We start from the raw sequence: 25,939 nt of genomic DNA, 5'->3' as shown, positions 1-25,939 counted from the left end.
AGAGATATCAAGTATTCCATAATCCATTATATCACGCAGCTTTCCCATACCACTCCAAACATCCTACAACCCTAATGATTCATCTTGCCGGATCGGCCTAATCCCCGAACCCGACATCCGACACTCGTTCACATACGAATTGTATATATACTATTGGTCTGAGAGCTGGTCAACATTTTTGGGTAGGTGTTTGAGGCAGTCTGAGAATTTTTCAGGTAACTCTTCATTAATATCCTAAAACCAAATCGCAGACCTGGCTGGAGGGCAGCAGTCATTTAACCCTAAAATTAACCCTCTAAATTAAAAAGATTGAATGAACTCCTAAGGTACGGAGGACAAGATCTGACCAAACAACTATTAAAACTAATCCAACAAATAATAGAACAAAACAGAATATCACAAGAATGGATATCAAGCATCCTAATACCTGTTTTCAAAAAGAAGGAAAAATCGGACCCGGAGAATTACAGAGGAATTAATTTATTAAACACAACACTAAAATTAACGACCAAAGTGATAACAAACAAACTGAATATAATTATAACATTAGCAGAAGAACAACAAGGTTTTAGGTCGGGAAGATTATGCACCGACGCTATATTTATAATGATGCAGGTTCAAGAAAAATCATTAGAGTACAACAAACCGGCATACTTATGTTTCGTGGACCTTAAGAAGGTATTTGACAGGGACAAATTAAAGGTCGTTATCCATTTATTGTACGCAAGAGAGGTACCTCTGGGAATAATTAAAACGATCGAAAATATCTACCATAACAACACAATAAAAGTAGAACTAGATGAAGAACTAACTGACCCAATTGACGTTGGCAATGGGATAAGACAGGGACATTCTCTGAGTCCTCAATTGTTTAACCTAATATTGGATGAAATAATGAAAAAAGTAAGAACAAAAAAAGGATACCAAATGGGAGAAAAACAACTTAAAATAATCTGCTATGCAGACGAAGCAATACTAATCTTTCAAAGTGAATATGATTTACAACGTATGCTGCACAAATTTAATATAACCGTTAGAAAATTTAACACGTTAATTTCTCCCAAAAAGACTAAATGCATGGTTATAATAGCAGATCTAATAAGGTGTAAATTAGAGCTGGAGGGTCAAATAATAGAACAAGTCATGGAGTTTAAATATTTAAGCATCACACTATCTAGCTACGGAAAGCTCGAAACAGAAGTGAAAGATCAGGTGAATAAAGGAAACAGAGCCGCAGGTTGCCTGAATGAAACAATATGGAGAAATAAAAACATCGGAGAAGAAGTGAAAGGCAGAATTTACAAATCAGTCATCAGACCAATAATGACATACTCGTCAGAAACACGACCTGATACAGAAAGGACAAAGAGAATGCTAGAAACAGCAGAGATGAAAACACTGCGAAAAATCGATGGTTAGATGCTGTGGGATAGAGCTAGAAGTGCAGATATACGACAGAGATGCAAGGTGGACAACATTAATAACTGGGTGAAAAACAGAAGAGTAGAATGGAACGAGCACATGCCGAATGACAACAAATAGAGTAGTAAGGACGGCAAGAGACGGTTTCCCAATAGGAAGACGATCAGTGGGAAGACCACGAAAAGGATGAAATGACAACCTACTGATGGCACATTGAAAAACAGACAGAGTCATGTCTACATAAAAAGAAGAAGAAGAATTAAAAAGATGTAAAAATCTTTATTAAACAAAATATCTTTGAGGCAACTTGTATTCTTTTTTAAAGTAAATTTAAATATTCAGAATAAAGAAAATGAACAAGCCAGGCGATTTGCAAGGGATTTTAACTCTGCAAGATGTTTAGGATTATTTTCAGGTAGGTCCATCTGAACTTCAGGAAGTTGCATCTAAATCCTTGATTTACAGAGTTAAAATCTCTCGCAAATCGCCTCGCTTGTTTATTTTCGTTATTTCTGGAATATTTAAATAATTTACTTTAAAAAAAATTACAAGTTGCCTCAACTATATTTTTTGTAGGAAAAATGTTTACATGTTTTCTAATTTAGGGGGTTAATTTTAGGGGTAAATGACCGTTACCGTTACCCTCCAGTCAGATCTGCATTTTTATATTATTATATTATGGAAGAGTAGTTATCTGAAACATTTAGATTGCCTCAAATACCTAACCAAAAATGTCTAACAGCTCTCCTACTATATCGTTGTTGGTTCGTGGACGATGACCGGGGATCCCTACAAAACGCTGCGGCGTATGCATACGCTCTAGTGATGTAACGAATGTCGTGTTTTGAACATTCGCGAATACGAATGCGAATGCGAATATCTAATAATGACATTCGCGAATGCGGATGCGAATGCGAATGTTCAGTTTTTTAAATTTGTTTCTATTTTTGAAATGGTTTCTAAATTTATAATAAGAAGTTAATTGATATTTAGTGTAAATCAATCTGAATCTTAAGATTTATTACCTACATTATACCAAATAATAAAACAACGTGAAGCCTGATAATCTGATTATACGAGGTTCCCCTTTTTAAGAAGGGGTTCCCCGAGGTTTACCTTTTTTAATATAAAAAAAGAAAGAGAATAGATTTTGATTTTATTTTCTAACTTTATTTTCTTCTTCTTTCTCGAAACTCCTTATGCCCCTCAGGGGCGTCGGAAGTTTTATTCATCCTTTATCCATATCTTCCATTTCTTGCGGTCCTTTGCTAACTTTTTCATTTGTTGATGTGTTTTTCCTTTTTCCTGATTTCTATAATCTGATCGATCCATCTCTTCCTTGGCCTCCCTTTCCTTCTTTTGCCATAACTTTTTGATTCCATCACCTGCTTTGGTAGTCTTCCCTGGTCCATTCTGTTAATGTGTCCATACCATTTTAATTTTCTTTTTTGTATCTTGGTTATTATCGATTCCTGTTTCAGTCTTTTTCTAATATCTTCATTTCTTATTCTGTCCAATTTCGTTTTTCCTGCTATTTTTCTTAGCTGCTTCATCTCCGCTGCGTTTATTGTACTGTCTATTTCTGCATTGTTTACCCATGTCTCACTTGCATATATTAAAGTTGGTACAGAGATTGCTATACCTTCAGTTTTATTTCTGTATCTATTTCTTCCTTTCCAAATATTGTTTTATTTAGTGCATAGTAGATCTTATTTGCTTTTTTTTTTTGCTTTTTTACGTTATTTTCAAATTATTTTTTCTATAATCTTCATATTCGCAAAACATTCGCGCAAATTTTGCGAATGCGAATATGCAAAAAGATGCGGATATTCGCGAATGCGAATGCGAATACGAATATTCGTTACATCACTAATACGCTCAGGGAAGTTTAGTGACGACAGGCGTCGAGACGTAGTGGCGGCCACTGTTCAGGCGACGCTCCACTAGAGATGGGACAGTTCCGTCACTTTTAATTTCATCCAATGGACATTATTATTATACACAACAATGTACAGTGATGAGAACGCTAATAACCGGCCAAATAGCTCAAAAGATGGAAAACATAATACATTGCGAAACAAAAACAGATTACAAGTTACAAACTGAAAATCGATTTTTTCGAATACATATATCGAAAACTATTGGAGATTTTTTATTGAAAATGGACATGTGGCATTCTTATGGCAGGAACATCTTAAAGAAAAATTATAGTGAAATTTGTGCACATCATAAAAATTTTATGGGGATTTTGTTCCCTTAAACCCCTCAAACTTTTGTGTACGTCTCCATTAAATTATTATTGTGGTACCATTAGTTAAATTCAATATTATTTTGCCTCTTATTATTTTTTCGATAAGGCAGTTTTTATCGAGCTGAGGCTTATTTTTCAATATGTTTACATAAAAATTGTATGGGGGTTTTGTTCTTTTAAACCCCCCAAATATTTGTGTAAGTTCCAATTAAAATATTACTGCGGTATCATTAGTTAAACACAGTGTTTTTAAAACTTTTTTGCCTCTTTGTATTTTTTCGAAAAGGCACCTTTTATCGAGATGTGACTTCTTTTTTAATATGGTTCAAAATATCCCTAAAAATGCAAATCATAAATAAATGTTCATATTTTTACAAAGTCTCCATAATCGTATTTAACCATAATATACAAATATGTGGTGGATTTGAAGAATATTCGAAATATCTCGATAAAAACTGGCTTTTCGAAAAAGTACTAAGAGGCAAAAAGTTTTAAAAACATTGTGTAACTAATGGTATTACAATAATAATTTAATTGGAAGGTACACAAAAGTTTGGGGGGGTTTAAAGGAACAAACCCTCCATAAATTTTTTATGGGGTGTCCGAATTTCACTATAATTTTTTCTTAAGATGCTACTGCCATGAGAATGCCACATGTCCATTTTCAATAAAAAAATCTTCAATAATTTTCGATATATTGGAAAAAATCGATTTTCATTTTGTAATTTAAAAGGGTTGTAACTTTTTTTATGTGCACATTTGTACTAAGGTAAGTTAGGTTCAATCGAATTATTTTTGGTCCCAGAATATGTGATTAAATTTATGACCTGTATTTTTATTACACCCTGTATATGATGTATACGAGTACAGGGAAAATTTCGTTTTTTTAATATAAACATTTAATTTACAATTTTAGTTTGAAATTAAATTTATTTGAATTTGTAAAGAAGGATATATATAGAACTTTAGTCCAGGTTAAAGACTATTTTTAACATTCCAGTAAGGCACCTGATTTTAATGGAGTACTGAAAATTCATAAAGCGAATGCACCACTTCAAACCATTTGTAGTACCATGAGTTCTCCTTGTAATGTTTTGAGTATTTTTTATTAATATTATACAACCATTTGCGAATAACACTGACCCATTTATAAAAATATACAATATTTTTTAAATACATTTTCGAATATTGAATTTAATTCAAATAATATTTTAGTAAGTTTTGACATAACTACATAGTTTATTTTAAAATGTGTCTTTATATTATAACAATTTAAAAATAATCAAAACAAAATTAGAGAATGATTATACATTGACAACTAGGACAAGACTAAATGTATCAGCTTTAATGGAAAACTTTAGTGAAAAATTGTTACTTTACGTTACCTAGGCCACTAACGGGATGCACAACAAAACAAGAGGATCAAATCAGCGCTTTGGTTAAGATTTTTAATTACGCTGTACTCCTGGTGAAATACCCGAGGAATAGCTTGTTCTGTAGTCTGTTTTTATAGCAATTCCGCAGAAACAGCGGGCAAACCTGCGACGAATAGGTATATATTCATTGGTCTTATGAGGCACACATTGAAAATTTGTGCTCGCATGATTCATGGAAGAACAAGAAGTTGCGAAAGGGACGTAGATGAAATCCAGTTCAGAGTAAGGAATGCTCTGGGGCACTGTTTGACTTAAATGTACTCCAAAAATGCCCCGACCAACGTATTTATGTGCCTTTCATCGATTGCGAAAAGGCTTTTGATAGGGTATAGCACGGTATAGTTTTGAAAATATTAAGAACTCAACGCTTTGATAGTAGATACAGTCGGAAAAATGAAAGAATACCCATGAAGGATCATATTAAGCACATATTTTGGATTTGCTGCCTTTTTCTATAAATAACAAACGAGAGAGATAGATTATTAAGTGTTGTCTACAAAGCAAAAACGTTATCCAAGACATACGCAGTTGCATATTTATAATTGACAGAGTGAGACGGCGATACAATTGTTCAACGTAGTTATATTAATTTAGTAGAAAATTTAAACTCACACTTGACTATTTCTGTACTTCTAATGTCATTCTTAGAAAAACATTCAACATGAGTAGAGATAATGATTGTATAAACTACTATTCGAGTAATCGTGCTGGTCAACTATAGGCTATGAGCTCGTAGGTAGAGGGGATAATTAAAAATTCGCGAGCGCCAGTAGTAACAAGTCTGTAAGCTTTTACTGGAAATTTGACATAAATGTCAAAGTGGTTAATTTAAAACATTGAAATTAAAAACATTGATAGGAAATAATATTAGTTGGTCAAAGCTGTGGTGTATATTTTAACCTTAAATATACTTACGTTTTAAATACCGAATTTAAGTTTTTTTAATATTTCGTAATATGTAATTATAAATTAATCTAAGTGCAATCTACACGATAATTGTGAAAGTATCCGAAGTAAGAAATTAATATTTCATTAATAGAACGTTAAAAGTATTAGCAAAATCTTAAAAAAATCGATTACAATTTAATTACTTTTTTGCGTTGTAAATATTAAGCGATAACAATTAAATAATAAATTTAAAAATTACCGGTGAAAGTTGCATTAGTAATCCGCTAGGAGCGACACCAGCGAAGCTCAGAGCTTATAATCTGACTGATTCGATTTCTGTCACTTTGACAGTGAAACTGGGTTAGGTTCGGTGGAGTTTATAAATTTTAATGATCAGTCGTATTTACTTGAATAAATTCAGTTCTTTTAAGAGCTATTTTGATATTATATTGTATTTTTGGTTTGGTAACTATTTATTTAATTAAAATACGTCAATAAAAATTGTAAGTAATCATCTGTCAATATGGTTAACTTCTGTCTATGAGTTCGCCAAACGTGTACATATTACTCTGACTTTTCAATCATAGTGTATGAAATTACAGATTAGTATATTTTTACGAATATACATTTATTTGCAGCTAATGTCTGGAAAATGATCTGGATACCTAATGATCTGAATTCAATAAGTTTACTTTCATTTTAATCACTTACTGCAGCTGACATAAACGACATTTTTTAAATTCCTGTTACTATTTACGTCCACTGGCAACTTTAACATGAAGAAATTCATAATACTATATTTGCATACTCATTATTTTTGTATTATTAATCTATATTAAATAATTAATTACGGTAGTAATAGTAACATTTATCACCAATAAATATATATTATCAGAAAAAAAATAACATCACAAAAATTTTTTGACGCATTTTTACGTAGCGAAAAATCGTACGGTGGGGTAGTAGTCACATCCGTTTATTTTCAGTATTAACTTAGTTTAGACTTTGTTTTGACTAGAAATTTTTGATTTGATTCGTATGTACATCATCGATGACGCATGGGTATTCTTTCATGTTCCGACTGTACCTATGTATAATAGATCATACGAGTCGATAAGAGATTATCCTACGAATATAAAGGCACGTATCCGTACGTGGGTACTCCGTGCTTGGTGTAGCTGCTCAAATGGATACGGTATGCGCTCCCCTACATATAAACCGCAAACCGATTGAATCGAAGAGGGTGAGCGCCGAGGGGCGAGCACCAACGTATCCACTATATGGAGCTGCTACACCAAGCACGGAGCACCCACGTATGGATACGTACCTTTACATATAAAGAGACGTCAGACAGGGGTGAATGCTTTTAATGCTCTTATTTAAAATCCAGTTGGATATAATTTTTAGACAGGTTTTGAAAGATAAATATTTTGGAAGTAAAAATTAATAGTGACTTGATTAATAATCTTAGATACGCTGACGACACTGTTGTCTTATACAATAATCTTAAGGGCGCACAAGAGTTATTGGATTTCGTATGGATCCCTATCCATAAGAGGACAGGAAGAAAAATGGGTCTAAAAGTGATCTAACTAGATTCAAGTAAAGAGATCAAATACAGAATTTAATCAGCTTTCACAACGTTTATTCAAATATGAAATCATTCTTCTGTGACTACAGCTTAAACCTAAAATTACGCCAAAGAATGGGCCAAAGCCATATTTGATCATTACATGGCACGGAGATATAGACTGTGAAGGTTTATACGACTAATCGCCTAGGGGTGTTTGATACTTGGGTGCATATCCTATAAGTGCTAAGAATACCGTGGACAGCGATACAGACCAACCGAGCTGTGTTAAATAGAAGAAATGTTGTTTCGTGAGGTATTGAATATGAATAGAAAAATCGAGGGCCAAAGAAAAATTAAAAGAAATCAAAAAACAGTAAAATCCTGTATAAAAGGTATATCTAAAATCCCTCAAAAGGGCCACATCAAAATCACATAACTAGTTTTCGACTGATTTACCAGTCATCATCAGTGCTTACGTGCAATGTGCATGCTAACCACCAAAATATTGTTTAACAAAAATATGTGGGTAAAAGCCCAGTAAAAGTAGTCCGTCAAGGAAACATTGGTTTAAAACGCTACATCAAGCTAGGATGTTTAAAATATTTAGCTAATCTGCCCCAGGTAACATCTGAGCTGTGGATTTGACTTGTTCACATGTTAAAAGGATGACGGCAGGTGACAATGAAATGGATAGAGATAGAGATAGCGTTTTAAACCAATGTTTCGTTGACGGACTACTTTTACTGGGCTTTGACCCACATATTTTTGTTAAACAATATCTTGGTGGTTAGCATGTACATTGCACGTAAGCAGTGGCGGCTCGTGGTAATTTAAGGAGGGTGTTCAATTAAAAAATGTAATTATACAAACGGTGAAGAAGCGCCGCAGGCAAAAATTTTTGGGGCCTCGCCACAAGATGTTCTGTAAAATGAAACCTATCTTTGACCCGATTAATCAGGATGTCACACACTTTTTTTGTTTTGTGCAGAATATGATAACTACTGAATGATGGCGCTTCTTCGGTGGTGAAGGTGGAGGCAGAAGTTACGAATAATGAAATGGCTTTGTCAAAACTGTTTAAAAATCCGTTTATTTTAACGGCATCCAAAGACCGAGATTGAAATTATAGTTTTATTCTTTAAAAATACTAAACATGGCAAACAAAAAAAAAGAATGTAGTTTATCACACCCATATAATCACTAAGTTTTTCTACATTGTTCAACTTTAAAACAATGTTTAAACTTTTTGTTTCTTATTGCACATTCTTGTACCAAGTTTATCTCCGGCCAAGTTAGTCCATTCTTTTTATAAGAAGTCGATTTTCAAAACTATTTGCATTTTCTTTTATAAACTTCACTGAATAAGGCTTCATCCTAAAAAAACTACCTACCAATATTGTATTTAATAAAATCCCACAAAAGAAAATGCCAAACTGTGAATCGAAACGCTCCGCCCCGGTCTCTATGTGCAGTGCACAAATCTTCAATGTTTTAAGATAGGCGAATCACTGGTTTACGGATTTAAGAGCTCTCGTTCTTCTATAGGGTTACTGTATAGTGGCTGGGTTTAATTTAAATTCTGCACTTACCACGTGCATCTAGCGTAGCGGTGTTGTGCAAACAAATTATGTGATTAATAAATACAGTTATATTTTAATGATACTATGATATTTATGAGATTTAAGAAAAAATATTTTAATGATATTTATGAGATTTTTAAAAATATGTATTTTAATGAAATTTGATTGGGTGTTCACTGCACAAGTGAACCAATGGAGAAACCGCCCCTGCACGTAAGCACTGATGATGACTGGCAAACCAGTCGAAAACTAGTTATGTGATTTTGATGTGGCCCTTTTGAAGGATTTTAAATATACCTTTTATACAGGATTTTACTGTTTTTTGTATTATATGGTATACAGCCAACTACAGGGAAACTTTTTCCTTGTGGATTTTTTAAAAGAAATCAGATTTCATGGCTAAAGAACATTCGCGATTGGATAGGATTACGCAGTGATCGTCAACAGCTCACCAATGAATTATTATTCTGTGATCATGCTACATCGTCCGGGGAAAGAAGTACAGGTAGGTTAAAGCTTTGATTAAAAATGTCTCAGAAAAAAAAACTAGAAGAAACAGATAGGCATCATACTAGTAAGCAACAAAAGGAAAAATGCAGAAAAAAGTTCGAAAGATGAGACTTTATGAGTAGGTACATAAAAAAAATGAAAAATCGATTGCATAATCAAGTGTCACAGGTTCGGTTTTTCTAGTTAGTGTCGCATGTCAATGAACCTAAAGAGACAAACAGATATTATTTTGATAACTAGACTGCTTAAGTGCTGTAGCTTGTGGCTTGGTCGCGCACATCTCTACTTTCCACCGCATTTCCAGCAGCGGAATCGGCGGATTAGAGCGACTCTCTTGCCGCTTGCCGCTCGCTAGATCCACAGTTAGTGCTCAAAAACAGTTTCGCTAGGACGTGATAACGCGCTAGACATTCGGGTTAGAGAGATAAGTGACGTTGTTTTTTTATTTCCCGCTTTGTGTAGTGCCGATTCTCACTTTTAGCGGTGTTAGTTTTGTTTTATTCTGTGCTTGTGCCGAATGTGTGCTTTTTAATTGGCGGAAAGTGTTTTTATGTCGGCGAAAATGAAGAGCTACAAAATGATGGGTATGTTTTTTGTTAGCTCTAGGGCACTATTTTGTTAGAGACCTTTGAAAGTTTTTGGTGTTTAGATAACTAAAACTTGTATTATAGTCGTCAAAATGGATATTTTTTTATAAAATATGTACTTATGACATATTTTATTTTATAAACTGCGGTTATTAGAGCTCTATATTCTACGTAGCTACATGAGTGGTTAAGAATCTTCTTGCATTTGTGTATTTCACTGTTGATCAACAATTGTAGCACAGGCATTCATTTATTATATCTCATTCTTCGATTTTCCATATTATGTTTCGTTAGAAAATTGTCTCTATTTTCAGAGGTTTCTTGGTTCTGAAAGCTTGAAACATACATTATTATTTTCTCCTAGATATAGGTACTAAACTGAAAATTTATTTATGAGTGCTAACGTTAGTATTCATATTATGATATGAGTTTTTCAAAAGAATCTAGGATAGGTAGATGGAGGACTAAGCTTTTAAAGTAGAAATGAATCTGAAGATAATTTTCTTCAATTAGCAATAATATTAGGTATGCCGACTGTTAACAGATTCTTTCACAAGAGAGAATCACAACTTATGCCATACAAAAGTGGACAATAACATTCTTAAACAAATTATTTCATGATAAGAAAAGAAGATATATCTACGTAAATGCAATGACTGCAAGGTAATATTTAATGAGACATACAATAAACAAACAACATAATATAAGTTGTTTGTGCTCGATTTCGAAGTAAAAGAGCGAAACTAAACCAAATTATCGGAAAGAACAAAAAAATCAAGTGGTGGATGTTAACCCTCTAGTGCCCTAGTCCGCCCCAAGGCAGACCGTAATAAAAGTTTCTATAAGCTTACTATTAGTGCTTTATAGCTACAATACACAAACCAGCCTCTGGACTAGATTGGGTAAGCATTAACTGTTAAAAATTTGACGGATAAGATAAATTGTTACACCGTAATTTTCAGTTTAGTGTAAAATTTGGTAGTGGGACCAAAACAATTCGGGCACTAGAGGGATAAAAGATAGGAAAGAAGATCTATTCAGGGCAAAAGTAGTAGAAACAATTTGGTCGAACATCAAAGGGTTACTACAATTTGGAGGAAAATGACCAGTATCATTAGAGGTACTGCTATTGAAATACTTGGAAAAACGACAGGGAAAAAGTCCAAAAAAAAAGTGACTTGATGGTGGTAAAGCAAAGTTCAAGAAAAAATAAAAGAGAAGATAAAATGATATAAACCAAAGTCAAAAAGTAAACACTAAAAGGAAACAAAAGTAGAAGAATTGTACCCTCGGAGATCCGTGGAAAAAATTTACACCCAAAATAACAAAATTCAGTTTGGCAACACTGTGTGAATGTTGATAGTAACATATCCTTTTTAAGATAAACACAACTGTAATTTCGTCCAAACAAATGAATATTTTTTTTTGCCAACAAAAATGAGATTTTTCAACCAAATAATGTTTCAATTATGATGTGCAAAATAATTTTTAATTGGGCTCTGCTAATGGGCTTGCTCTTTTAGTCATTAAAGTAAAAAAACTTCAAATTGCACTCATTAAATCATTATTGTCTGGTTATCGTCTTAATTATTTTAACTGTACTAATATCCGTCGAGTAATTCTGAATGATTAATAGGTTGTTAAAACATTTTATCTGTAGCGGCTTCTGGAATATCTTAAAAATATCGAATTTCATTGATAAAATGCACATATCCCACCGATCTTCGCTTCGACCATACCAAATGCTATAATAGAAGAGTATACAAATATATACGATTAACTTATACCAGGGAAAGAGAAACAGAGATATATGAAATAGCTAAGCATAGAGCAAAATAGCAAAACATTTTAATGAGATTATATGTATCCGAGATGAAAATAATAAAATACTAATTCACGAAAAGGATATCAAAAAAGATAGAAAAAGTTCAGTTGAGTTAACAGAGACAGTAACAACAATGGTCTCCAAAACTAAAACAAACGAGAAAGTAGCTCAAGCACTTCAAGAGGTAGGTAAAGAAAGGATAAGCAATTGGACCAGATGGTATTCCTGGGGATATGTGAACAACATTAGGAGAGACAGGAACAACTTGGCTAACAACTTTATTTAATAAAAATATGGAACTGGTACAATTGTCAGACGAATGGAGAAGCAGTATGTTAGTACATGTTTTACAAAAGCAAGGTAAACAAGGTCAACAACTGTGTACAAACTACAGGTCCACAAACTACCAACTTAGTGTCACACGTCACACCATAAAAGTATTGAAGAGAGACGGATACGTAAAGAAACCGATACAAGGCAGATGCAAGGCAAATTTAGATGGTAAATTGGTTGTAAAAATACCTAATAATTTTTAGTACCTAGGATCGGTATTACAAAGTAATAGGGAAAAAGAAAGAACCTTGCTTCCGTACAGTCATGATGTGAACTTGTCAGATAGAGCTCATTGGTACCTCGGGCGAAAAACATTGGATATCTTAATCATCCATGTTATAATTCACATCTTTGTCATATGTTCCGATGACGGATCAATTGTAAAGGGTTTTTACCCTGTTATTTTTACTTTGGTGGCTTGCATGTAGATTCTAAGATTGCACTGATGATGATCGGTCAACCGATCGAAAACTAGTTCTGTCTTTGATGTAGCCCTGTATAGGGATTTTAACAAATATACCTTTTATAAAGGATTTTAAGGTTCTATCTTTATTTTTATAATTTCTTTCTTAATTACTCAACACTTTTTTGTTATCCCAAAGCACCTTGAAGACGTATAATAAACGCTGCTTTTAATAAACCTAATTATGAGAAAATCCCATCCTCTAACTAGATCCATAAATACTTCGCGTAATCCCTATAAAAATAATTTATGAAAAAACACGGCGAGATTATGAGGGTAGATTCTCGCAATTGCAGTTTTTATTTATCGCGTTTATCCACGAACTGCGGTGGTAGGTGAAGGCGAATACGTGATGCCGCATTCAATCCGGATGTTGAAACGAAAATTACCTACGTGGATTTGATCATTTGCTACAGTTTTGAATACCTGTGGTGCAAAAGTTCGAAATACGTGAACGGGTATCTGGTATTAAACAAAGGCGAAACAAGTCTCTGGAATAATAATCAAGGTTTTCTCTGGGCAAAAGTGAACTGGCAAAAACTTTTTTCGATTTTTTCTACTTTTTTTTTAGATGTTTACTACAAAATTCCTTTTTTAGTGAAAATGCTTTAAAAAAAATTTTACTAGAATCAGCTATATTACTACATTAAAATAAGTAGCTAAAAGAAAAATATTAACTTTAAGAAATTAATAAACAAAAAAAAAAACAAAAATATCGGGAGGCATAATGATTTTTGACAGAAGAAGAAATGAATATTGTGATTCTTTACTTTAAATCCAGGAAATGGAAAAACAACTGTTGCTAAAGCAAACAAAAATATATCATTCTTTTATTTTACGAATATCACATAAAGATGATTTCACAGAACTGATACTGAACTGATTTCATGTTCTGTGATTATGACGACAAAGAAAATAAAGAAAGTCACAAGAAAATCCAACAAATGCAAAGGAAATAAAATAGAGTATGTATTTCAAGAAGAAAGAAATATATTATAATATAAAATCTAACAAGAAATAATATAAGTAATTCCTTCACTTCCCGCTATTTGACCTCTTAGAGGTTAAATAAAAGACATGATCCAGTTCTTTTGAGGAACGTTCCAAGTGCTCGTTTTTAATTCTTCTTATAAGTGAATGTGTTTTATTTTTTATTCACTTGTAATCTTCGTACCTTTATTGTAACTTGTTTGATATGTATTTCAGGTAAACTTTTTCTTTGCATTTTTCTTTTATCTCTGTACAGAACCACGGAATTTTTCTCATTGGGAGCACTTTCGCCCAGAGCTTCTTTAGCTGAGTCTAAGATGTTTGCTTTACCTTGCACTTAGCTTTCTTCCACTTCATCGCTTTGGATAATATAAGTGTTTCTGCACATTTCTGCTATTCTTTTATGCTTTTATGCTTTTTATTCTGCTATGATTGTTCTTTGTTCTTGTTTTCTTGTGGTTAGCGATTTAATAATGCACGTAACGATTCGAAGAATATGTTTCGTTTTCCCTTTGTCGCATTGGTCGTCATTATTGAAAGTGACCTGTTCCGAGGCATAACCATGTCTCTATGAGCAAAATATCTATAGTGCATCCATAGGTTTGCTGAAGACTTCCTCCTCATTGATTCTGTCATCAATGCCAGCAACAGTATTCTATCCACCAAACAGCACTGCTGACGAAGTTAAAAAAATTGATATTTCATGTGATAAACGACTCGCGATTTAAGTGAGGTTTTTGGTAAATAGACTTTATTCCACTCTTTAGTGACCAAGACATCAACAAACTGGTGAGCTTACTGTCAAGCTGGTGTCATATTATCTTAACGAAGTACGTCGAGCAACATGTGAGAAAATCTGCAGTACTACCAGAGTGACACCTGCATAATATATGCTTTCCACAATATATAAATAATTATGTTGGCTTAAGATTATCAAGAAATCGTTTTAGCAGATCGCGCTGCATTTGGAATAGATCTGGTAGCTACGCATTATCGCACTTCCTTGTAGAAATTAGGCCAAATAGACCAGCGACTGATTTTGTCACAGAATTACCAATTGCTTATATTTTCTAACATAGCACTCTTATTTAGATAAAAACTAAAAACTGTGTAAATCTACTCCTTTCGTAACCTAACCTTAAATATCATCTACCATTGAGCATTCAAAATAATCTGGTCATGCTCAGTCGAGTCAATCAAAAGTATTTGTTTTGTAGATTAAAAAAAGAGTGTGTGTGTGTGTGTGTACTTTGTACGCACGTAAGAAGTTATACTTCTATTATATGATTTCAAAGTTATACTTCTATTATATGATTTCAACGAAATTAATATACTTAAAACAGTTTATTTATATTTTATTTAAATATTAAACTAATTTTAATACTTACTACTTCTAAAAAATTTTTATTAAAACAGTGCCAAAAATTAAAATAATAAATGAATAAAACACACACAAACAAACACATTGAAAAATGCCACAAATGATTTCTGAACAATGTAGGAAAAATTTTTAACTAAATACATATTTTCTGAAAAAAAAATTATATAATAAATAAACTTACAATCATAAAATGTATAAAAAACATAATAAAAATAATGTGTGTGTACTTTGTACGCACGTAAGAAGTTATATTTCTATTATATGATTTCAACGAAATTAATATACTTTAAACAGTTCATTTATATTTTATTTAAATATCAAACTAATTTTAATACTTACTACTTGTCATAAAACGGTGCCAAAAATTAAAATAATAAAAGGAAAAAACACACACAAACAAACACATTGAAAAATGCCACAAATGATTTCTCAACAATGTAGGAAAAAATTTTAACTAAATACGTATTTTCTGAAAAAAAAAATTATATAATAAATAAACTTACAATCATAAAATGTACAAAAAAAAATAAAACAATAAAAGTTTCCATTGGGGTTCGAACCCGCTTATTAGCGCAGTTAGTATTGAAATTCATTCACCTTAAACTTTTACCCACGGAGGCCATGTGTCATCATGTGCGAAGATCAACTAACTAAAGGATTAAACTTTTGACGGTTCTGAATTTAACCAAATAATTTTGATTTTGAATTGAAATTATTTAGAATTGAAAAAAATATTACCATACAACAAAACATAGAGTACGAAAACAATATATTAGGTGAATATTGATAGAAATTTTGATGATAATCAAATTATGTAAATCAAAACATTACATACTATTTTGGTTGGTTCTTTTTAAATTTTCCTAATAATAGGTAGGTAAAGTACCCTCGGAGATCCGTGGAAAAAATTTACACCCAAAATAACAAAATTCAGCTTGGCAACACTGTGCGAATGTTGATAGTAACATATCCTTTTTAAGATAAGCACAACTGTAATTTAGTCCAAACAAATTAATATATTTTTTTGCCAACAAAAATGAGATTTTTCAACCAAATAATGTTTCAAATATGATGTGCAAAATAATTTTTAATTGGGTTCTGCTAATGGGCTTGCTTTTTTTGTCATTAAAGTAAAAAAAAACTAAATTTTACTCATTAAATCAATGTTATCCGGTTATCGTCTTAATTATTTTAAATGTACTAATATCCGTTGAGTAATTCTGAATGATGAATAGGTCGTTAAAACATTTTATCTGTAGCGGCTTCTGGAATATCTTAAAAATATCGAATTTCATTGATAAAATGCGCATATTCCACCGATCTTCGCTTCGACAATACCTATGAAATTTTTTACTAGGATACTGAAACATTTACAATTATTACGTACCTGTCGCTTTTAAAAATTATTTAAAAAGTCACTACAATATTATATACTTTTTTCTCTGCCATCACAACAATAAAAACTAATATACACAACATTAATTTGTTTATCCAAAATCTCCATATTGAACAATTATTGACAGATGAGTTCAACACCCAATCAGATCCCGTATAACGTTTATACCATACTGTCTGTGTGCGCATGAGCGCAGAATTATGAAATTTTACTCTCAATCGCGCCTAAAGAAGTATAACTTCAAAAATAAAAGTTTCCATTTGGGTTCGAACCCGCTTATCAGCGCAGTCAGTATTAAAATTCATTCACTTTAAACTTTTACCCACGGAGACATGTGTCATCATGTGCGAAGATCAACTAACTAAACGGATTAAACTTTTGACGGTTCTGAATTTAAACAAATTATTTTGATTTTGAATTGAAATTATTAAAAGAAATATTAAAATACAACAAAACATAGACGAAGAAAACAATATATTAGGTGAATATTGATAGAAATTTAGATGGTAATCAAATTATGTAAATCAAAGCATTAAAAGCTGTTTTGGTAGGTTCTTTTTAAATTTTCCAGAGAATTCCTTTTTAAAGAATTACCTATGAAATTTTTTATTAGGATACTGAAACATTTACAATTATTACGTACCTGTCGCTTTTAAAAACTATTTAAAAAGTCACTACAATATTATAAACTTGCTTTTTTCTCTTTCATCACAACAATAAAATCTAATATACACAACGTTAATTTGTTTATCCAAAATCTCCATATTGAACAATTATTGACAGATGATTTTAACACCCAATTAGATCCCGTATAACGTTTCATACCATACTGTCGGTGTGCGAATGCGCCCAGTAAAATGAAAAATTTACCCTCGTGCCTAAAGAAGTATAACTTCAAAAATAGACGACACTCAATGTAACAAAAATACTGTATGTATCTGTTTTTATAGTAAAAAGTGACGATAAATATATTATATTTTAAGAACCAGACGTCTTTTTATATCACAGCATAAAAATACTGTGGTTATCTGACTATTATTTTGGAATGAAAACAAATCAATAAATTTTTTTTCGGTGCAAATCGTAATAGTGCACAAAAACTCAAACTATTTATATTTTCCCAAATCTTCTATATTTAGTGGGCTTCTATATTGGGACAATAGTCCGTTATTTAACGGTAAAATATTGCAAAATCTCTAAATTTTAAAGAACCGCTTGGATTGACATGAAATTTGGCATACACATAGCTAACAAGTCAAAAAAAGTGATATTGTGCCGATATGTGCTTTTGCCCTGGGGGTGGTTTTCACCCCCTCTTGGGGGTGAAAAAATATTCGTCCAAAGAAAGTCAGGAAATGGATAAACTGGCTGAGGGGGGTGAAAAAATATTCGTCCAAAGAAAGTCAGGAAATGGATAAACTGGCTAATTTTAAGTAACTTTTGTTCTATAGAGTTTTTTCACTAAGTCGATACTTTTCGAATTATTTGGCAGTGAATATGGTCATTTTTTCAACAAAATAACCACGCTTTTAGACGGTTTTTCGCAAATAACTCAAATAGTAAGTATTTTGTCGAAAAAACATTCTTAGCAAAAATATAACCTGTAAAAATTTTTAGAAAATGACGTATATATCAGGTCTCTACACCTAGTAGAAGCAGAGTTATAGCTAATGAAAAATAGGTTCATATTCGTCAAATTCCAAATGGAATACTTTAACGTGAAATGACCAAAAATGAAGCACATTTTTGGAAAACCTCATTACAACTTGTTTAAAGTGTTTAAAAAGATCTTCATTTTTGTTTGGTAAAAAAAATTTCTAGCATCAAAATTAAACAAGTTACGCTCAAAATAAAGTTTGTCCCTTTTGGTTTTGACCCCCTAATTAGTATCTTAAATGAACTTAATCGTTACGACTTACGACTTCAAAAGTTTCTTGACTCGTGTATATATTGTTTATATGATCTGTAAGTTTCATCGGTTCAAAGTCCTTATTATTGAAAGGGCTGTAGTTAAAAGGGGTTGAACGAGTCACTGATCACGAATGTATGCAAATTTAGAAACACCAAATCTTAATCAGTTTTTGTCTAACAGAAAAACAAAAAAATACATGATATTCAGAAAAGCAAATCTAACTTTTTTTGTTTACCGAGTTTTTTGGTATCTCTAACAATTTTTAAGTTATTTTGAAAAAAAGCATATTTTTCAAAATTTAAATTTTTAAAAATTTTACTTTGAAACCAAATTTTTTCAAAAATAAGCATTTTGAATCGATGAAACATACAGATCATAATATAAACCCAACATAAGTAAAATAATTTGTGGAGCGGTAACGATTAATTTCATTTAAGTTGCTAATTAGGGGGTGGTCTTCCCGATTTTTTTTTGCAAAAACAAAAGGGACCAACTTTATTTTGAGCGTAACTTGCTTAAATTTAATGCAATAAACTTTTTGTTAAAACGGAAATAAAGCTTTTTTAAACACTTTAAAAAAGTTATAACAGGTTTTTCCCAAAAAGTGCTTAATTTTTTGGATATTTCACGTCGAAATATTCTATTTGAAATTTGGTGAATATGAATCTATTTTTCATTGGCTATAACTCTGGATCTACAAGATCCAGAGACCTAACACGTACACCATTTTTTTTACTTTTTTATAAGCTATATTTTTGCTAAGAACGTTTTTTTCGACAAAATACTTACTTTTTGAGTTATTTGCGAAAAACCGTCTAAAAATGTGGTTATTTTGTTGAAAAATGAACATATTCACTCGCAAATAACTCGAAAAGTATTGACTTGGCGAAAAAGCTCTATAGAACAAAAGTTACTTAAAATTAGTCAGTTTGCCCATTTCCGGACATATTTTGGACATATATTTTTTCACCCCCAAGAGGGGGTGAAAGTCACCCCCAGGTCAAAAGCACACATCGGCACAATATCACTTTTTTTCTTTGACATGTAAGCTATACGTGTGCCAAATTTCATGTCAATTCAAGCGGTTCTTTAAAATTTAGAGCAAAAACCGTGAAAGAATGGACTACAAATTTTATTTATTGGACCAACCTGCATGTTTACGTATACATACTTCCGACACACAGGAAACTAGTAAGTCGATGCCTTTGATCCCAACCTCAAATAAATGAATCACAAAAACCAACAAAATATTTCGTGGGTTCTCTTTTTTAAACGATATTAAACAAGATAAATTAATTAAGTACACCACATTAGGTTCATTGAATGATTGAATTAATCAAAAACATTGTGGGAAAACGCACACTATCACGAAATTCTGACGAATTAGTGTTTGTAATGATTCGTTGTAATAACAATGAGCGTAGTGAGATAATAATGTATTTTGGGATGATACAACAGCAGACGGCGTCGTTTTATAGATGATTTGATAGTGTGTTGGGATTATCGTAGAATTGTATTGTAAATAAATACTAGATGCAACAATTTATTTTTGGTTCTCCTAATTTTGTAAAAGAATTTACTTTGCTCACGTGTAAATTAGTGTTTCTGCAAAATAAAAACACCAAATAGAGAAACATTTGGTGATTTAATGTAAGTACTAAATTTTTCTTCATTATCATCATTCAGCTTATACATTTGTCCACTGCTGGACATAAGCCTCCTTTGAATGCTCCAATATCTCCCTATCATGTGCATCTTGTCGTCAGTCCATCTTGTTAGAGGACGATCCTTATTTGGAAAGGCATTTTCTGTGTATCGTCATTCGATCTTTCTTTTATCTTTTATCATCCTTTCTCGTGTTTATTATTGTCATTTCTTGCGATATTTTCTACACCATTCTATTTTAAGGTAGTTATTTTTTCCACAGCATCTTACACGCTGGTTCTTCTTCGAGTTTCTTTGCTTGGAATCTTAGAGACAGGTACAATAGTGATCATACCATAATATAATATATTATGTGGTTTATATTATGTGGTTCATATTATGTGGTAGTTCATAACATATCATGTGGTTCATATTTTATTAAGCATGTTTTTTGTCAAAGTTGAGGTTTCTGCATTGTATGTGAGAACAAGCAGGATCCAGTGATTAAAAACCTTTCGTTTAAGATACATGAAATGGAAGATTTGATTTTGGTGTGATAATGTAGAATGCGGAATGATCTGATTCCCAGGTTAATAAAGGCGGTCCATGTCAGTTCTACTTTTTGGTGGAGTTCGTTGATTATTTCTACCAATTTGTATTATATGGCCTATTTTATTAATCATCTCTATAGGTTTATGCTCACTGAGCAAGTTGTTGCTTTTTCTTTATCGGCATCCATTTTGATACCAATGATGCCGAAATGATGAAAACCAAGAAAGAAACCGGACCAGATCACATACCAGGTGAACGCTCAAAAATGTTAGAAGAAAACCACATTTGGTGAAAACTACAGATGGTGAACTTCTGGTGAAATACCTGAGGAATGGCCAAGTCTGTTTTTATAGCAATTCCGAAGAGGCAGCAAGCAAGAAGATGCGACGAATACAGGTTAAAGCAACATATTGATAATTTTTTTAAAATTATTCATGGAAGTCATTGGGTCATACCCAGGAATGACTTTTTGGCTTCTCTCCATGTATGGAGAGAAACCAAAATGTACTTCTCCATAAATGTCGCGAGCACCATAAAGATGTTTATGTGGCTTGTATAGATTATGAAAAGGCTTTCGATAGCGTACAGCGTAGAGCACTTTTGAATATATTACGAATCAAAGGTATTGATGGTACAGACCTACATATCATAAAAAACCAGGAATGCATCCTATCCCGGCTGTTATTTAATATCTACTTAGATGTAATTTTCAAACAGGCTTTACTAGATACCTACAAAGTTTCAAGTAAAAATAAATGGTTGAACTGAGAAATGATTAATAATCTTAGATATGGTGAATACTCTTATCTTATACGATAGTCTCCAGCGCCTTCACGAGATACTGGATTGCGTAAACACGACAGGAAGAGAAATGGGTCTAAAATGGATTGATTCTGAGGCAAAATTTTTCATATTTAGGTAGTAGCCACCTAACAACAATGCTTTCCCAAGAGGTCAATAAAATATTGAGAGAGATACTCACTTTAATATCTGGGATGGGTATCTAAATGTGCTGATTCGCTGTTAAAATGGTTCCGTTAGGATCATCTAGCTAGACAAACCATAAGTTATTGTGCTACCGTGGAAACCTCCAGGATTTTGTGGAATATTCCCCAGAAGCAAATAAATGGCTATATAAATTGCTATATAAAATGGCTACATTAATATTTAGTTTCATTCATTATATTTTAGTATTTTCATATATGTATATTTATCGTATTGTAAAAGTCCATACGCTAAATAAAAAGCACATTATTGGACCTAGCTTATTTTATCCGCTCTATCTAATTAAACCACAACAGCCCCTACTCAATTATGTATATTTATCGTATTGTAAAAGTCCATACGCTAAATAAAAAGCACATTATTGGACCTAGCTTATTTTATCCGCTCTATCTAATTAAACCACAACAGCCCCTACTCAATTATGAAGCTAATGACTGATCCGAAACGCACTTAAAATATCAATGTTGTTAACTGTCAAAATTATTATCCCTCTACTCCCGCTAATGCCACTGATGTAGTTCACTAATGTGCCCCGGATTAACCCTTATTGCGGAAATCCATACACATTAAGGGTTACAATAATAAATTAGTCATGTACTAACCAGTGACGCATAATTCATGGTAACTAACACCTTTAGATCGATAGTGGTATAGGGAGTCTTTCAACGGATTTACGTTAATAATATAAAAAAAATCAAGGACAAGTTTTTAAGGTCGTAGGCGCAAAATTTCGCGCGTGTTTTAAATGCATTTATTGTTTTCGAATCCTGAGAAAATTAATAAGTATTCTTGAAAAATTTAAACGCAGAATGAAAGATTACATTATTACCGAGGACCGAAAGTCCCTGACAACTTTTATAATGTTTATTTTAATATAAGTTACAGGGGTGAAAAAGAAAAGAAAATTAAGTGTGATTTTTAATTTCAAATATATCATAAAAAAATTCTAAGGGACTTTCGGCCCTCGGTAATAATGTAATCTTTCATTCTGCGTTTAAATTTTCCAAAAATATTTTTAATTTTCTCAGAATTCGAAAAAAAAAAAATGAATGCATTTAAAAAGCATTGAACAAAATTTTGCGCCTACACTCTCAAAACCTATTAAAGTATTATAAATTTTTGTAATCAGTATTTCAAAAGCTTCTAAATGAGGTGTCGAATGATATACTGTCCCATTTAAAAAAATCAAAGTTAGGACTGTCACCTAGGGATGGGAAAAACCTACCGGTTTTTTTACTTCGCAATAACCGGTTTTGCCGGTTGTTTTTTTGTCCCGGTTATAACCGGTATTTTCTTTTTAAAGTAAAAACCGGTTTTTAGGTTTTTACGGTGATTAGGATTAGGTTAGGTATTATTTTAAATCCCAATCATAATTACTATTCTCAAGTAATTATTCCAAACAAAACCATAATTCAAATTTTATTTTATAAATACAGAAGCAAACTGAAAGTGCAAACTCACATCAGTCAGAAACAATTAAGTTTTATTATAATATTTCATTCAATAGGTACTTATTTGTAATCATAATATTTACATAAGAAGTGATCTGGTTGAAGTAGACGCAAACATCATCTATTTTTCACACTTGACTCTTGACATTGAAAGTGGGTGAATAACTTTTTCTGATTACCAAAAATAATGTTCTGACTATGAATGTCGAACTACCGATTACGAATACGAATCTCCAAGGATTTCCCTACGTTTTCAAAACGATACACCCATACAGGAAGTATTAAATGAAAATGTACCTATTATACAAATATACAAACGTGTTAAAAGAAATACATGATAATTTTTTTTGATAGTAGTAAAAATAAAAGGTAAATTGCATTATCCATTTTATTTTTAAGTAAAATATTTATGTTGAGATTATTATTTTTAAATCCCATTTGAAAGAATCTGGGAAATTTTTTATAAGTTGAAATGGTTGGGTTAAATTGTATATTATTGCAATATGTTTATATTAATCTTACGCTATATTATTTTTAATAATAATCAATAAATATATAATAATAAAATAATAAATAAATATAATAATTAATAGAATAAAATGGTTTTATTAAAAATGGTGTTTTATTTATATTGATATTGACGTTCTTTCGATAGTACTAATTTTGATCATATTGATAATATCGAGTATCGAGTCGAGTGGAGTATCGCAAACTAAAGTGCATTGTAAATGTAACATTGTAACCTATTGGATTAAAAAAACCGAAAATCGGTTTTTGGAAAAACCGGTTTTTTGGCCGGTTATAACCGCCGGGTTAAACCGTAAGCAAAAAAAACCGGTATAACCGAAAACCTGTGTTTTGTCAAAAACCGCCATCCCTACTGTCACCTGAAGAGGGATCGCGTAAAGTTATAATACCTAAACTATGACTATAGTTTAGAAATCGACCTGTACGACCGTTTTGCTTATGTATAAAAATAAATAAGTTAATGGGGGTTAGCACTTATTCCAGTGCACAGTTTATTGATTTCTGACATACCTACTACATTTAAAAAAATATATGTGGGTTATATTTCAAAAAGAAACAGATTTTTACATATTCTTTCCATTTATTATCGCCACTTTTCTCCAAATCTCATACAGAAGTAGTATATATTGTTTATCGTCTTAGGAAAAAACGGGATCAATACATCCCCATATATCAAAACGAGGGGTGAATAGGGCACTCCCCTAACAGCTAGAATGACACTGAGGAAATTAATAGGCCCTTCTCGGATTTCGGTCCAGAAGTAACTGACATGTTTTCAGACATTTTTATCATAACTCGTGGACAGCTTATTGATTTAATTATTTATATACAGGACGTTCTGACGATTATAAGGATATGGTGTTCTGCAATTTCATGTTTTAATGAAGAACAAAATTAATATTAAAGTACTAGGTAGAAAGGAAACGTCCCAATAAAAATCACGTTCTGTATTAGGCTTGTAACTTTTTTATTTTGATTTTCGGGCTTTTGTTCTCAAACACCATTCTTCTTTCTCTAGTGTAATCAAATACATTCTATGTGCTTCAATTCATTCGGCAAATGCCACCTTACACTCATCATCAAACCATTGGTCAGCTTTCCATCCTTTAGTTACTAGCATTAGGTTCCACTGGTCTTCTAGTGTTCTCTCTACGTTTCCATCATATTCAGACATCTTTCCCTTTATTTCTTCTTTGAATTTCTTTTGAGTTTCGGGTCTTTTCCGTTAAGTAACCCAGTATTCGTTACCCAGTATCCCAGTTACCCAGTTTTCCGTTAAGTAACCTCTACAATACAAAACAAAAACCAACACAAGAAATCCTTAAGCAACTACAAATAAAAATAAGAAATGTCAATTCCGACTTACAACCAGAAATCAGTAATAATGAGATAAAAGAGTACTCAAGGAGATGACGAATAATAAATCGCCAGGAAAAGACAGGATAACTGTAGAAATGCTAAAAAATGGTGGGAAAACAACTAGAGAAGTTTTGTACATACTTATGAATAAAATATTATTGACAAAACAAATACCCAACACTTGGAACGAAGCAGTAACATTGTTACTATTTAAGAAAGGAGATAAAAGGATCTAAAGAATTACAGACCCATAACTTTACTAAATGTGATGTACAAACTATTAACCAAGATATTAACAAACAGATTAACAACTAAATTAGATGGATACCAGGCAAGAGAGCAAGCCGGATTTAGAAAGAGCTTCAGTACAAGTGACCACCTTTTAACGATGAAGATATTAATCGAAAAAGCTAACGAATATCATATCCCGCTATATATGGCATTTATTGACTTCGAAAAAGCATCTGATAGTGTGGAACATTGGGCAGTAAAGAATTCCCTACAAAATAATAGAATAGACTACAGATATACCGACTTAATTACAAATATATATGATAATTCAACAACAACTATTAAGCTAATGAAACAAACGGAGCCTATTAAAATAAACCGAGGAGTAAGACAAGGAGATACCATCTCGCCCAAGCTATTCAACCAAGCGCTAGAAGATATGTTCAAACAACTACACTGGAATGGCTTGGCTATAAACATAAACGGGCAATATCTGAATCACTCACGATATGCTGATGATATTGTATTAATAACAGAAAGAAGTGCAGAATAACAAAGAATGATGGAAGAACTAGATAGAGAATCGACAAAGATAGGACTAAAGATGAATTACAGTAAAACA

General features: G+C 32.2%; 1 protein-coding gene across 9 annotated transcripts in view; it reads left to right on the top strand.

The window, feature by feature from the left end:
* LOC126885706 (uncharacterized protein CG43867) overlaps window positions 1-25,939 on the top strand; it is a 351,135-nt gene that overhangs the window by 248,914 nt on the left and 76,282 nt on the right. The window contains exon 1 of one of the 9 annotated variants that reach the window (XM_050652472.1): window positions 10,011-10,244. The exons of 7 other annotated variants lie outside the window; for them this stretch is intronic. The gene's annotated coding sequence lies outside the window, so the exon portion shown is untranslated. Of the gene's footprint in view, window positions 1-10,010; window positions 10,245-20,049; window positions 20,198-25,939 lie in introns of those variants that run through there. One more of the 9 variants, XM_050652478.1, reaches the window with a different exon arrangement.

Source organism: Diabrotica virgifera, chromosome 1 (assembly GCF_917563875.1).
Source record: "Diabrotica virgifera virgifera chromosome 1, PGI_DIABVI_V3a".
In the NCBI taxonomy this organism is placed as follows: domain Eukaryota; kingdom Metazoa; phylum Arthropoda; class Insecta; order Coleoptera; family Chrysomelidae; genus Diabrotica; species Diabrotica virgifera.
The sequence above is the reverse complement of the archived record's forward strand: the minus strand, read 5'-3'. Positions and strand labels throughout refer to the sequence as shown.